Source organism: Oryctolagus cuniculus, chromosome 18 (assembly GCF_051225735.1).
Source record: "Oryctolagus cuniculus isolate XC-2025 breed Fujian yellow rabbit chromosome 18, ASM5122573v1, whole genome shotgun sequence".
In the NCBI taxonomy this organism is placed as follows: domain Eukaryota; kingdom Metazoa; phylum Chordata; class Mammalia; order Lagomorpha; family Leporidae; genus Oryctolagus; species Oryctolagus cuniculus.
This window is the reverse complement of record NC_142884.1, coordinates 63927290-63941873: the sequence shown is the minus strand read 5'-3', so window position 1 is coordinate 63941873 and position 14584 is coordinate 63927290. Positions and strand designations below refer to the sequence as shown.

At 51.1% G+C, this 14584-nt stretch overlaps 1 long non-coding RNA gene and 1 pseudogene across 1 annotated transcript in view; both read right to left on the bottom strand.

The window, feature by feature from the left end:
• LOC138846800 (uncharacterized) overlaps positions 1-14584 on the bottom strand; it is a 773267-nt gene that overhangs the window by 156016 nt on the left and 602667 nt on the right. The window lies entirely within an intron of this gene.
• On the bottom strand, positions 167-707 carry LOC149121001 (small ribosomal subunit protein eS26 pseudogene; annotated as a pseudogene).

Here is a 14584-nt window from a genome sequence, read left to right as displayed (position 1 = left end):
TCGCTATACCCATTCCTTTACATATTATCTCTGGGTTCATTTTGAGCTTCAAGGAGTCGCTAGGTAGACGTAGAAAGTCACGGGCGATCACATGGCCTTCACAGCCTGCAACACTCGCCACCTGTCCCTTCACAGGGAAGTTTGCTGGTCCCTGGAACACCTGAATTTAGCAGGTCAAGGCTTCCCCATTTCTAAGAAGCTTCCAGGTAATGCTGACGTTCTTGTTAATGTTCTCGGCCAAGGAGATGCCTGCTGTTTCTTCACTGGGGCACTTCCTACCTGGAAACTCTCGTCTAAAAAGGACTCGTAGGTAGTCATGGGATCCCCAGACCTCAAGAGCAGAGTGAAGAGAATTCGACGCTGACTTCCCCTTTCCACCACCCGCTGGTCTAAATCGCGGAGGTGGCGTCCGGTTCTTGCGGGCTTCACGAGATCTATTCCTGACCACCTTGCTGTGAATGGCGCAACTCACACAATAATGCAGCTTCACACACAGCTTGGGAAGCACACGGGCATCGAAAACGCTCGCTTCGGATATGTCCCTGACGGCCGCGGCCTCCACTATGTTGCGGATTACGAACTTCTTAATGGCCTTGTCCTTGGGCACGCAGCGAGCGCAGTTAGTGCAGCGAATAGGCTGCATGTGGCCGCGGCCCTTTTTCGCACGGCCGTTGCTCCTTCTTTTCTTTGTCATCTTGGAACCAAGGACCACCGCTGGGTGGCTGCAGGCTCAAGCTCTGGCTCCCTCCCATTTGTCAGTGTTCCCCCGTCCTCCTGTACCTTGCTTCACCATACCAAGAATTTTCCAGTTCCTCAAAACAACGATGGGGTGGGGGTGGGTAGCATTGTGGGGCAGTGGGTTAACCCATTGCCTGCAATGCTGGCATCCCATATGGGCCCAGTTCATGTCCCGGCTGTCTACTGCTGATCCAGCTCCCTGCTAATGCACCTGGAAGAATAGCAGAGGATGGCCCAACTGCTTGGGGCAGTTAATGTGGCTGGTTGGTGAAGTCACTCTCTGAGAAGCAAAGTTACACCCAAATAGAAGTACAATGAGCCAGTCAGATACCAACCATGACAGTAGCCCTGCAGCACGACATAACTTGGGGTGAGCCATGATCAAAATCAGTCCTGGGCCTTCTTCTCCCAGGCCTCACCAACGTGACTGATACAAGCCTAGCTGCACAGACCAAAGAAGGGACTGGAACACTCATGCATAGTGTGTGCACAGTCACAAAGCTGAGACACAGTGGGGGACATGCACTGCCTTTTTGACCCCCCAGCGTCCATTCAGGCCTCTCCTGATGACAGCCATTGGGAGCTGTTTCTCTCTTCCCATTTTTGTCTCCAAGGTTTGGGTGGGGCTGATGCCAGAGATACTGCACCTGATGCAGGCCTTACCCAGTCAGAAAGTACATCCCCTACTCGGCCACTGTCATTTGTTAAGGGGTGTGCATGTGACCCAGCAGGTTTCCATGGGACTTTTCCAGGGAAAAACAAGGTAGGTCCTCCTGCTGGATCCAAATCCCAATTCCAAGGAGACCCCTTCACAGGAAAGGAACCAGGATGGAGGCGACAGCTCAAGTGACAGGGGGCAAGAAGAAACCTGGTGACCTTGTTTATGCCCCAATCAAATGCTACTGTGGATTGGGCTCCCTCCCAGTGACCTTCCCAAGGACTTTCCTGTTATATGAGTCCATAAGTCCCCTTTACTACTGCCATTTGGAGCTGAGGTTTCTTGGGCTTTGAAGGAAGAATCCTGATCCTGATGGGGAAAAAGTCGCACAGCTGGCTCATGAGCACGCCTGCTGTTCCAGATACCTTCTTGTGAGATACCCGCATGTCTCAACCCATTCTGTCCCCCCTGCAGATGCAACATCAGTGAACGGCTGCCCACCTCGGGGCTGCAGCACCCGCTGCCCTGGTAAACACGAAGGCTGCTGTTGCTCGTAGACCCAGGTGGGTCGCTTCAGTCTTTCCAAATGCAACCAGCTTACGTCGCTACATTTCCTAGGGTTTGAGATGAAAGATCTCGGGAAAAAGGTCAGGATTCCTTCCTCATGTAAACTGAGTGAAGAATAATTCAGAAAGTACCAAAGGTACGTCATCCCAGCCAAAGCGACACCAGGTAATGTTTCCTTAGCAGCAGCCATTCCATATTCTCCTAGCATGTCCTCAATCCTAAACCAACCAATGATCTTGCTCTCCTTTTCCTTTTCATTCTTTTACCAAAGCAGCTTTCAACAAAGAAACAGACTGTAGAGGGTCCATTAGACAACCCTCAGAATCAGGTTCACAAGCATGTGAAAAACACTTATCTCTTTGAAAGGCAGATAAACAGAGACAGAGCTAGACATTGACCTCCCCTCCGCTGACTGACTCCCCAGATGCCTACAGTTCTACGGCTGGGCCAGGCCAAAGCCGGGAGCTGGGACCTCAATCTGGGTCTCTCACATGGGTAGCAGGGACCCAAGTGTCTGAGCCACCACTTGCTGCCGCCTAGGGTGCACATGAGCAGGGAGCTGAAACTGGGAGAGAAGCTGCGACTTGAATCCAGGCACTTGATAGGGGTTATGGTGTGTTAACTGGTAGGCCAAATGTGCGGCCTGAGTGCCCCAGTTTTTTTTTTTTTTTAAGAAGACAGATATCTGGATTTGAATCCTAGGCCCACTACCTACTAGATATGTAAGTAAATATAAGAAACGTAAACTCTGCATCCTAATTTATTTATTTAAAAAACACTGACCTTGATGGGTTGTTGCAGATGAGCTAATACATATAGTGGTTAGTTACAAGACTATTATGAGATAACACAAATAATATTCTACTCATAATACTGATAATGTTTTAGCTCCTCAGCCGTATCTGCATTTTCATAGGGTACAATTTCTTCCTTAATCCAACATTAGGAACACTAATGTCAGAATTTCAGGTCCAACAACAGACTGCCCCAGGGGATAAGCCTGGTAGCAACTCCTTAATTAAGGTATTCAGGAGGATATGTAGCCTGCAGCATTGACTGTGAAACTCAGAAACACAGGTCCTGTGTGCGGAAGGGAAGAAAGATTCCAGAGACTGGAGAAGCGACTGGGTGACACTCAGGCCTTAAAAATCTAGTTCTGAGGTCATTATCATCACTGAATCCCGATAGACTACCTGGAGGGACCATGCCTCCTACCACGTAGGTTTTCCATTAATATAGCCAAAGACAGCATCATCTGGCCCACCTCTGTAAGTGGTATCCCTCACATAAACCAGGAATGCCCTCAAAAGCCAGCTACCAGCAAGCATAGCTTGGAGAAAGGGCCCAATGGCACAGAAAATTAGTTCTCTCACTGTAAGAGCAGTTGCAGATTCTCATTTAGCTGGCAACAGAGGGAACTGCAGATGGCCAGCACAGCCCTGGGTTTTCTCTTGCACCTAACAGCATTTTCTATGAGACAATGTGATCCCAGCTTCCTTGGTACATGAATGATCCATGGAATGTGCCTTCTTTTAGCAAACGACAAGGTCAGAAGGTAAAATTCAACACAGTGTGGTATCCAGTACGTTTGCAAGCAAATCCTTATCATTTCCCATTTTGGAAATTTCACATTTCATTTTGCTTTGAGAATTCCATAACTCCATGGAAATGTAGATGAACATCATTGAAAAAAAATAACAAATAATGTTCAGCTTGGGGGGAAATCGTACATTAGGCTCCTGATAAGAAACGGGGAATAATAGTAAAGACTTCAGGATAACACATCACTGAGAGAAGAAAAAGCCATTTGTTGTTTTCACTCCCCGACTGTGGGAAGAGTTACTTGAAAGGTTATTTTCATAACCTTGAGACTCTAAATTAATTTCTACAAAACCCATAGAAAAATTTTCCTGTTTTCAATAACTTTATCTTTTTCCTCAAGAGTGTTTGAATCAGACAAAATTTTTCTTTTCAACTGAAAAAAAAAAATACAGAAGAGATGTGCCTTCCAAGAACTGGTACTAATCTACTCATGTCCATATTTGGTGATAAAACACATTGCACACACCAGGTACATCTTCCATGGGTGCCGTCCCTTGCAGGAACATGAAGGTCGGGACAGAGCCCACCTACGTGAGCCCCATCTTGGACAGCTCCTTGCTTTGCTAAGAGCTCACCTGGTTACTGGGACAGCCATTGTTCAGCACCCAGCAAGGCGAACATGGAGCTATCAAGAGAGGGAGACGTAGGACTGCTAATGCAGTGTGCACTCCTGGTGGACGGAGACCTCTGTTCAGAGATGACTGGAAAATTCACAGAGCCCTTGGGTGACAAAATGGCGCCCCTCTCCACAAAGCACACAAAATGGCGGCCGTAGAACCTCCAGGAACAGTCAATGGTGGCCAGGCTTTTTACTGTCTGAGGAATCCATGTGTGAGTTCAGGCCTTTGGCGGGGTGTTCCAGAGTTAGGTGATTTCCAAGGTGAGGAAGAAGCATTTAGAGACCGGGGCCAACGAAGGCACAAGCAGCCAGAGAACAGCAAAGGGTAGCCATGTGTGTAACCCAGGCTCCAGGAGATGATGCTGTGTGCAGGAAGAGAAAATTTGGGGGCCAGCGTTTGGCACGGGGTAAGCTGGTGCCTGGAACATCTGAACCCATATCATATGCCTATCAGAAACCTCTCTACTCTGTTTAAGACTCCGCTTCCTGCTAATGCACACCCTGGAACTTGAGCCACCGTCAATCCATGTGGCAGATGGGGATGGAGTTCCCCTGCTCCAACTTTGGCCCGGCCCAGCCCCAACTGCTGCAGGCATTTGGGGAGGGAACCAGCAGATGGGACATCCCTCCCTCTGTTTCTCTGTCTCTCTGCCTTTCAGACAAATAAATGAAAATAAAGAATTTGAAAATGACCCTGTGTCTACCACAGATAAGTGGACAGGGTTCGGGGGCATGAGATGCAAGGGTACCCCCGCAGCAAGCCCCTTCTGCTGGATCCCCCCTTCCTCCCGGAGGCTGGGGATTGCCTGGCTGTTCCTGGCTGCACCAGGCAGCAGCCCGACTGCCCCCTTTGGCGGCCTCTGTGACACCAGCTGCTCTGACAGGCCAGGCTGGCAAGTATGCCGTCCCTCCTTTAGGGAGGCTGTAATTATGTTTAGTTAGACCTTTTCCTTCACAAGGCAGATGCCCAGAGCAAAGAGAGCGGAGCAGCAGGAATTTCAGACACTGTGTACAGCTCCCCTTGGGGGACCTCTGGGGCAGCAGCCTTTACATCACGGTGACAGAAAACCAGTCCTTGTGGACTCGGCCACTGCGTCTTAGAGACCTCGCCTCCCTGTGTGCCGGTGTGCGTTCAGTCTCTCTCTCCTTCCCCTTCCCCGAGCTCAACGCACACAAAACGCCTTGTCACACTCAGACGCGCATTCGTGAGCTGTGCACGAGGGCGAGACTCACAAGCACACCCAGGGCAGCAGCGTGGCCTTCGTCCCCCAGTCTTGTGCTTCTCAGTCTCCTCTAAGGCAGGTGACGGCAAACCAGAGCTCGCAGGCCAGGTCCTGCCCTCCACCTGCTTTATAGATGCATCTCGCCGGAACCCAGACTCACTGGTTTGTGAACTGTGGCTACCTTTGCTCCATCATGGGTTGAGTATTCACAGGAGAGATCGGGGTCCACAAAGTCTACATCGTTTGCTCTCTGGTCTTGATGATGCATACTCTAAAGCAGGATCTTATATCTGCAAAATCTTTTTTTTTTAATTGTCAAGTGGTCTCTCTGTCGTTTTAAAAGTGATGTAGAAACCTATGATTTAGACCAGGACTCCTTCCTGCAGCCTGGTGCCTGATTCTCCAAAATGCCAGCTCCCTCCAATACAAGTAAACACACAGGGCTCCAAGGCAAGCTTGGGGATTTCCCAACAGCTCTGGTAAGAAGCATTTTTTTTTTTTTAAATCTGGAGATAAAAATTTTATTTCTTGTCATTTCTCCCCATTGCTCCTCATTCTGGCCTTTGAGACCAGTCAGGGAAAGAGGACAATGTCCTCTGTAAAATAAAACATTGCAATTTTTTTTTAAAAAAATTTTATTTTATTTATTTGAAACACAGAGTTACAGAGAGAGGAGAGGCAGAGCGAGAGAGGTCTTCCATCCAATGGTTCACTCCCCAGATGGCTGCAACGGCCAGAGCTGTGCCCATCCGGAGCCAGGAACCAGGAGCTTCTTCCAGGTCTCCCACATGGGTGAAGGGGCCTAAGGACTTGGGCCATCTTGTACTGCTTTCCCAGGTCACAGCAGAGAGCTGGATTGGAAGAGGAGCAGCCGGGACTCGAACTGGCACCCATATGGGATGCCGGCACTTCAAGCCAGGGTGTTAACCCGCTGTGCCACAGCACCGGCCCCAAAACATTGGAATTTACAGTTCAGTATGCCTCACCTCTGGATAGAAACCGCCATGCCTTCAGCCTGCTCTTTGGCTGGGGCCAAGGCCCTGCCTCCCCCACACTGGGACACTGGGAGCCAGTGTCCCTATTCCCACTTCGAAAGCTGCAAGTGCCATGAGGATGTTAGGTCCCGGCCACGAGGACAGCGGGTGCCCTGTCATTGCGCTCACCGCAGTCCCACAGTTTACCAGCAAGTACTGGAACCTTCTGAGAGCAGAGCGCGGAGCTGATGGCCGGCACCATCACCTCCTCGTGCCCACAGGTGCCGTCTAAGTATGGTCCCCAGGCCTCTGCTCCGGGGGCTGGAGCCACAGCAGGGATTCCTCCAGAAAGTTTGTTCTAGAGAACGGTCTATCTTGAATGAACCACTCAACAAATCATAAAACAGGATTGCCAGATTCATTATGCGAAAAGCTGTGCTGAACATAATGCCTTAAGTATGTGTTGTGGCTGCTGGGGATACAACTGGTATTAGTGGCTTAGAGGGCTCAGGAAATTTGCAAGACACGAACAAAGGAGCAGGCAGCATCTGGGGAGAATGGCGGGGATGGAGCCCCCTCCCTGCATGGTGAAAGGGGATCTTTCCCACAACGTCAACTTCTCAGCTACCGGGGAGGAGGTTTAGAAGCCATCGTTGTCGCCCCGCCATGCCCGCAGAGCGCTCCATAAATTCTCATTCCGCAGCAATGAGCTCCAAGTTAACAGCATCACTCCAAGTTAACAGAGCAGTGTCACGCGGCCGGAAGCTGCTTATTGTGTTCTGTTTGTTTGTTTGGAACCAGCTAATCCCAGAATTAGAAGCTTCCACAACAGGTGGTGATTCCGGCCTGGAAAAGCACTTTTGGAGAGGAGTGCTGCCACAGACGGACGGCAACGTGCGAAGCACGGCCATGCTGGCCACAAAAGGTGCATGGGGTTATCTGGGGCGTAAATGTCATTTCTGATGATGATTGTTGTTTCCCTTCAAAATACAGCAAAACTTCTATTATTCTCTAAATGTCTTTTATGATCTTCCACTATAAATATGCATATATATATATTTAAAGATTTATTACTTATTTGAAAGGCAGAGAGAGCGAGCGAGCAAGCTATCTTCCATCTACTGGTTCACTCCCCAAATGGCCACCATGGCCAGGGCTAGGCAAGACTGAAGCCAGGACCCTGAAAGCCCATCGGGGTCTCCCACATGGTGGCAGGGGCTGAAGCACTTGGGCCATATTCTGCTGCTTTTGCAAACACATTAGCAGGGAGCTGGACCGCAAGTGGAGCAACCAGAACTCAGGGCTCCGACAGGATGCTGGCTCCCCACTATATACCTAATTTTTTGAAATAGATTTTGCTGCATTTTTTCCCCTCCCATCCCTCCAACTTAAGGTTGGCATCGTCACTTGTTAATACATTCTTGTCCGTCCCAGTGGTCTGAGGTTGGGCCCCAGTGACCTCCCTAGGATCGTTGGGAGTATTTCACCACCCTGGTACCTCCCACCTATGTACCTCCCACCTCCTTCCTCTATGTAAACTCCACATTCAGCGCTCCCAATCCAGCCAGCTGTTCACATGCTGACTCCCCTGAGATCAACGATAGGACCTCAGATTGGAAGTAGAGGCGAACACATCCCCAAGTGTTTGGAGTCATTCACAGCTGTAAAGTCGCTGGAGAAGAGAATCCGGATTTCACTGGAGGGATGTGTTCGTTCTCACATGAATCTTCCTTCGGATGCTTTGCGCTGTTTCTCTGCTCCCATCACACTGCGTCAACCATGGAAAGTTGGGGCCTGATCTTCAGAGAGAGAAGACAACACTTCCTACTGGAAACCACATTCTCATGGGAGCTGCCATGATTCCTAGGGGTTAAAGAGCAGTTGCAAAGGAAAATTCTAGAAAACAGGGAACTATTACTTAAGAACAAGAATGCTTGAGCAGTTTTCTATCTCTATGCTACCCATAACACTGATGTCCTGTTCAGCATTTTAAAACAATGCCCTACACAAATGTAGACAGGAGGATACAGAGATGCCTGCGATGGCACAGAAGACCCTGCTACAAATACAGAAGTGGGCATAATGAGGAATTTTCTAGATTTTATGTTAACTGAGTTTTTCCACATGGTCCTGAAGCCAATAGCTCTTGATTCCCTTTATATAAAGTTTCTGGAGCACATCTATGTGCTAATGACAGACCTAAGTAAGCATCGTATATTCATGGATCTGTTACCAGTTTATTACCCTATTTGATAGATAAGGAAACATAGGCCCACAAGGGTAAAGAGACTTGCCTTGAGTTTAAACCTTACGCTTGGTGGAACCAGGACTTGAACCCAGATCTGATCCCTAAGTCCTCACCACAGCTGCGGTTCTCAATAAGGGGTCACCTTACCCCAGAGAGGACACTTAGCAATGTCTGGAGACTTTTTTGGTTGTCACATATTGGGATGCAGGTACCACTGGCATCTCGTGGGTAAGGCCAGGGATGCTGTACCTGCAACACACACAGCACAGCCCCACAACCAAAAATCTTCTGACCCCAAGTGCCAACAGGTTCCAGGCTCGGAAACACATCACTACTACCTTGGTTTTCCTGTAAGAAATTCTGAATTGAGTGCTGGCTTCTCCCTAGTACCTAAAAACAGGACCTGGCACATAGTAGGTGGCTATCGTCCCACAACTGTTATCAATCAAGGCATTTTTTTCTGAAATTAATACAACCTTTACACTGCTACACAAAAGACACCATTGTTTTCCTCCAGATGCGATTCTGTGACTAACACGTTCCAAAGGCCTACAGACTTGAGCTTCATCGTAGGCCCTGAAGTGTACAACTCCCCACGGACGGCAGAGCCCCACTCCGAAACCCTGGTCACCCGCGCTAAGTACGACAACAGAAAGCATCTGCCGATTTGTTCCCCTGCACACCGGCGGTCCCCTGGGCTCTGCACAGTGTGGCACACGAACATCTTAGGCACAGTCACACTTTCAACAGGACTTGGAAGAAAATGCCACTAAGGAATTCTCGGACTTTTCATCCTTTGTGGCTGCATAATCATCGCCCTCCCTGGAATGCACGGGACAGGGCCTTTGAGGGGGGCGGCTGTCGTGCTGAGGCTGGGGGATGTGGTGGGGACTGGCGTGGGGGAGGGGCGTTAGGAAGCCCCAAGGGTACAGGCTCCTCCCTTAGCTTTCCAGCGGGCCTCTTCCCCAACTCCCTTCCAGTTTGCAGCACAGGACAGGCTCATGGGGAGGGGACGAAGGTCAAGGCCAAGATGGCTACAGACCGGTTTCCTAGGAGCACCTTCCATGGTCCTGCGGGATCAAGGAGGAAGGAAAGGCTTGTGTTTCCCTTTCTCTAACCCTCCTTCCACGGATTTGCTGGCTTTTAAACGGGAACAGAAATGTTTCTGTGTTCAACTAGAATATTCATTTATTTTTTCATTCATTCAATCATTCATTCATTCAGCACACACTAAGCACCAAGGTCTCCTTGGCAGACTTTGCTTCCCGGCTTTGCTGGCGGTGAGTGAGGTGTCACCTGTAGCAAGTGAGCCCAGGAGGCATGACCCCCCCCACCCCTGTGCCTAGATCTTAACGTGGATCCTGCAGATGGTGACCACGCCCAGGGCTGTGGGAAGGGGACGCGAGGGCAGGCCCTGACCAGCTGTCTTGTGCACAAGAATGTACCCCTTTGTTCTCGCAGTCGCTCTATGGTTGGGCCTCACTGTCATCGCCCTGGTTACTGACGTGGAAGTGGCGCTCACAGAGGAGGCACGTTCTAAATAGCCAATTCTGAAGGTAATCAGGGAGGGTCTCCCTGGGGAGGTGAGGTTCGTGGTATAACCTGACTGGTAAGGACAATGAGACATGCAAAGATCATGACAGCAAACCAAATGCAAAACTTTTAAACTCTGCGTGTGTGTAGAGTTAAAGAGGAAAGCAGCTGCAGTGTAGACACTAGGGTAACAGTGGCACTGGGTGAGGTTGGGGGGAGGTAGAACCAGAGGCAGATCTAAGTGTGGTATAATGCTCTCTGAGTGTCTGAAGCTGGGAGTTGGGGTGCACATACTCAGAGAGGGGGAGACAGAGAGAGATCATTTGATTCGCACATTGAAGGTCACCTGGGAGAACTGAGAACAGTGACGACATCACTGCAGTGGCTTAGTGAACAGTGCTGGTGGCTGAGATCAGGGTGTTAAAGCAGGGATGGGAAAAGGAACTGGACTCAGGGTGTGCTTGGAGGGGCAGGCAACAGACTGGGCACGGAGGGTGAAGGATGGTTGCTCCCTGGAGCAAACTGGCAGCGGTGCCATTTACTGAGTTGAGCAAGACAGGGGAGGAAGTTCGGGGGGGCATCAGGAGGCCCAGAGTGAAGGTCCTAAGTCTGAGACGCCAGCAAAATGTTGCAGTAGAGAGTGTGGGGGTTCTAGAGGGCATCTGGGGAGTCTTCAGCAAACTTGCAGAATTTTAAGTCAGACCTCATAAGGAGAGGTCCTGGGAGGAGAAATGCAGGGGGCCCAGGAAAGAGCGGGATCGGCCAGTGGACATGGGTTCACTGCTCTGTGGGACAGATGCCCTTTGGCATTTCCAAGGCAAGAGCCACCCCACCGCTGTCTGTGACTCCAGGGGCATCATGGAAGTGCCTTTTGGTGCAGCGCTGGCCCTGGCTGGGCTGGCTCACATGAGCCAGTTATGTTCTCAGGATTCGTGTGTGTCAGTGGCTAAACGTGGCTGTTATGGCAAGCATTCCGGTGGGGACAATGATGTCATAGAAATCGGCACATGCTCTAAGTCAGGACTTCTTTACAAATGTGAGACCTACGGGTCAGCACAGCACTGATCCCTCCACCTGGTGGCAGGGGCAGGGGGGGTGTGCTGAGCCTCCTCAAAGGAGTGGCCGGGGACCCTGATGCCACCTGTGCACCCCATATGTCCTCAGCCCTGCAGGAGCTGACCCCTGTGGCCCATCATTTGCAGCACACAGGGCACGGTCCCATCAGCCGGAAGCTCCCATAATGAGCCGACCTCCATCAAGCGTCACTCCTCTGCCACCACCAGGGGACAGCGGCCAGCAGCAGGAGGTCTCACAGAGCCCAGGGCGGGGCTGGGAACTTGAGTACCCAGAAGCAGCTCTTAGAAAGACAGGAGAACATTGTTTCTAATGAACAGCCCTCTCAAAAGAACTGGAGGCCTGGGGTGTTTCTTCCCAGTGGGGCAGGAGTGGAGGGTCAGAGACAGATCCTGGCCCAGGGAGGGTGAGCAGAGGGAGCTCCAGCCTCGTGGATGTGGGTTCCTGCCTCCAGACCTGCCCCACGACTATGAGCCCAGTGCTCCCCACTGCCCTTTGGAAAGGCAGCGAGATTTTTCCCTGCAACCCTCCCCTCTCTTTTCCCTGCACTCCATGTTGGAGATGTCTGCACCACACCTAATTCATTGACTCTAAGACGTGCTTTCACGAAGGTGCAAATGGGCTGATGAGTGTATTCAGGAGTATTGACCCGCTGCGGTGCACTGGAGCGTGCAGCCAATCTCCCTGCACGCTCGAGTGGGCTCCGCTCACCGCGGCTGCCTCCAACAGGAATCCAGGGCTGCTTTCCATCTGTGCTAGGGGCTCCAGAGATGGGTCATTCCGGCATCACCCTAATTATGATTTTCAGAAGATGTAGCTGTCTGGATATTACAGGGCCATGAAAAGTTCATGGGAAGGAGGGGAGGGGAGATACAGCAGAGGGCACACCCACGGAGGCTGGGCTTGAGAGAGAGGGAAATGGTGCTTCTACATGATCACCTGTGTACAGCTGGGGCTGCACGCATGCAAGTGTGGGCACACACATACATGCACTCATGCACACACACACAAACATGCTCTGTGGGGGCTCCCTTTAGACAGGGATGGACTGAGCCAGGAAACACTGAGTCTGTTTGAAATCACAAATGTCATCAAATCCAAAGCTCTTCCCCCCCAACTCCATATTAGGAAACTGAGAGGTTAAGTGATTTCCTTGAGGCCAGAGAAGCAGAGCAGACTTCAGTTCCTGCATCCTTACTCCAGTTTTCCCAAGAAGGCTTCCCCCTAGGTGGCCTGTGACGTCTAACCAGAGCTCCAAAGCTGGGACTCCACTGTGTGCGGGCACGTGCACCTGTGCATGTGGGCAGGGTCCCGGGAACACGCCCAGGGTTTGCTGGGATGTTTCCCCTTCTCCCACAGGCAGGAATTAAAAGGCAGGCACAGCCGGATGGTCCCCCCCAGGCAAGCAGCTCTGTGGAAAACCAAAGCATCAAAAGCTCATTCTCCAAAGGGTCAGAAGCAGCCCAGGCTACTTTGCACCTGTGCCCTGTCCCAATCTTGATTCTGTAACACTGTGATTCCAAATGCATCTAAGCAAATGCAGGACGGAGTGGGACTCTCTGAGCTCTCCCTGAACACGTGACCTATGAAGCCCACAGGAGCCGCGGTGCAAAGTTGACTAACAGAAAACCCACAGCCGGTTGCCTCCTGGGTCGGGAGCAAGGTTCTTCCAAGTTGGTGGCTCACCGTCATTTTTATCGCTGTTCTTAAAAAAGGGGCTACCCTGTGCAGCTGGCGGCTCACCTTTGCTCTTGAGTTTAATTGCTGCAAAAAGGCATTTATTACCTGTGCTCGTCCCCGGAGGGAGCACCAGCCTGGGAGGCAGCAGGGCCTCGCGACCTGCGGCTCTCCTGACTGCCCCAGAAACATCTCCTCACCTCGGGGTAACTCTGGGTCAGCTCCATCGGTCTCCAGTCTAGAAAGACCCTCATGAAAGGAAGAAGAGCAGGAATGGGGGCTTTTTTCCTTCTTTGAACTTTGCATATAACTCCCTCCCAGCCACGTAATGAGAAGGCATCCATCACCCATCTTTCCCCGGGAAAGGTGGAGGCCCCCAGCGAGCCGGCTCACGGTCCTGCTGGCCTGTACACGCACAGGGCTTGTGAAATTACTTTTCCCTCAGAAAAATACGTCCGTCTCCCCCTTCCTCGATGGCTCTCGCAAATGAAAGTGCTTTGTCATTTTTAATGCTGGCTCCTCCCTTTCTCCTCACTGCCTCAAGCCATAACGCAGCAAATAAAACCCACAGGTATTTGGTTCTTTTATTTTAAAAACACCCCAAGAGCCCAGAGGACCTTAGACATCCAGCAACATCTCCAAGACTCCCCTCACATTGCAAACGCTAACATGGCTGCAAACAGCACTTCCTCTGGCTCCCTCGGCTTTGTGCAGCATTCGGACAGATGGACAGACAGACATTGGTACAGGTATGCCCTGGGTAACAGATCCGCCTTCCAACAGCGACACTCAGCCCCACCCTGTCTCCCTGGCTGGTCTGCTTTGAGGACTGAGGGAACTCATAGCCACAGATGCACTCTGTGAATGGGAAGTGCACCCAAGATTCCAGTTATTATTATTTATAAGTCTCCAGCCCACGATTTGTCAGACACCTATCATCTTGCTTAGTTGGGTGATTGTTCCCATGCCGAAGGGCACTGAAGTCTCATGTGGGGAGCATCTCACAGAGAAAGCCCGAGGCAGCAAGGTTTGGAGCTCATGGACCAGCAACAGCCTCCAGCAAAAAAATGACCTCAACAAGGCTGGAGGAGCCAGTAGGACCACCGGAGCCCAGCATCGTAAGCGTTGCCCTCTCTGATATGGGTTGGGGTCAATATACAGGAACACAAGCTGGCTACACCTAGCTGCGTGGTTTCCAGACAGAATCTTTGCTGAGTGCTTTGGTCTCTCTTGTATCTACCTTTACTCAACAGGGGGTCGTCTTCATTCCTTTGCTATTATTGAGATAGTTTTTAACTTTTTCTGCCTTTTTTTTTTTTTTGACAGGCAGAGTGGACAGTGAGAGAGAGAGAGAGAGACAGAGAGAAAGGTCTTCCTTTGCCGTTGGTTCACCCTCCAATGGCCGCCGCGGCCGGCGCGCTGCGGCCGGCGCACCGCGCTGATCCGATGGCAGGAGTCAGGTACTTATCCTGGTCTCCCATGGGGTGCAGGGCCCAAGCACTTGGGCCATCCTCCACTGCGCTCCCGGGCCACAGCAGAGAGCTGGCCTGGAAGAGGGGCAAACGGGACAGAATCCAGTGCCCTGACCGGGACTAGAACCTCGTGTGCCGGCACCGCAAGGCGGAGGATTAGCCTAGTGAGCCGTGGCGCCAGCCTTCTGCCTTTAAAAAA